Source organism: Galeopterus variegatus, unplaced genomic scaffold, assembly GCF_000696425.1.
Source record: "Galeopterus variegatus unplaced genomic scaffold, G_variegatus-3.0.2 Scaffold1257, whole genome shotgun sequence".
NCBI lineage: Eukaryota > Metazoa > Chordata > Mammalia > Dermoptera > Cynocephalidae > Galeopterus > Galeopterus variegatus.
Genome location: NW_007727368.1, coordinates 105,831 through 107,342, shown reverse-complemented (window position 1 = coordinate 107,342; position 1,512 = coordinate 105,831).

The following is a 1,512-nucleotide window of genomic DNA, read 5'->3' as shown; positions in this document are numbered from 1 at the left end:
CATATAAAACACACAATTGTATAACTCATACATAAAGTATAGAAAGAAGTAGCATACAGTATCCAGGACAGACTGAGTGCTGTCACAACAAAAAACTATATCCTTTACATCCCATATGTACAAGTTTAAAAATATGTATATTTTCTGATTTAGTGAACAATTCGCAATATTCAAATTCAGTGGTGGAAAGTGCAATGAAGTCTGATGATGCTGTTTCAGTAATTCACAGGAAGCATATATGTACGCCCAATGAATTCATCTCTTTATTGCATATTGCTATTTTTAAAAAAATGTACAGTCTCATAACACATACCACATTTTTCTTGGTACTATAACAACAGTCTTGCACCTAAAGACTAAGTGGTTCCAACTACTAAGCTAATAAGATACAAGACATATAATTAAGTTTACAAATTATAATGCTTTTTCTTTTTGGCATTAATTTAAAAAAACAAACAAAAAAACTTTAAAATACACACCCAAGAGAGAAAAGTGGCTACTTACACCAGCACCAATCTAAAAAGTAGTTTTTTTCAACAATGGCACATGGAATTACCTGCACACAGTTTTTGGGGAAAGAAACCAAAAATGGAAATGGCAAAGGAGGCCTACCAGGATGGCCATGACAAAATGAGAATGTTTAAAAGGGCAAGAGGGACATGCTACACAAACTTGCTCCTTTATGTGACTCTCCCTCCACTTGTCCATTCCTTAAACTGTAAGACAAAGCCATTTTCAAAATATGGTTCCAAAATTGAGCCAGACTAAATTTCTCCTGCTCTAAATAGAAAATATACATAGAGGCACTTTAGTTAAGGAACAGACAAAAACCATCATTGTATTTCAGTCCTCCTCATCTCCAAGCCTTTTTGGACCATGCCTTTGTCTGCATCTTAACATGACGTACTTGCAGACCTTGGCTAACTAGGGGTTGTGGGGAGCACAGCCTCTGTTTTGTATTTATGACTTGTATTTGCAAGAGTCATTTACTTCCATGTAATGTGTAGAAAGTCGCTGTTTGCAATGAGGAAATAACGTAAAACCACAGCTCTTGACAACTTTTAGAGCACTATTTCACAGCTTTCTCATAGCACAGATACTTTGCCATCTGCACTAAGCATCATAGTTTATAGAAATTATTTTTAAATAGTACAATTCCTGTACAACACACACATTGGTACTTTATTCATCCCTTAATAGCCCCATTAGAACGCAAGCTCCTTGTGGGCAGGGACTCTGTCTTGCTTATCATTGTAGCCCTACTATGCCTGGTACACAGTAGGTACTTAATAAATAGTTGTTAATTGACTGAAAAATTCAACTCAATTTAGTAAGTAAATAATGTTCTAGTGCAACAGGACAAACTACTCTCTCCACAGGAAACCCAACCACAACAGGATTGATGGAAAGAAAAGAGAAAACATCAGCCCCCCTTCCCCACTACAAATAAATAAAGCAAAAAAAAAAAAAAAAAAAAAAAAAAAAAAAAAAAAAAAAAAAAAAAAAAAAAAA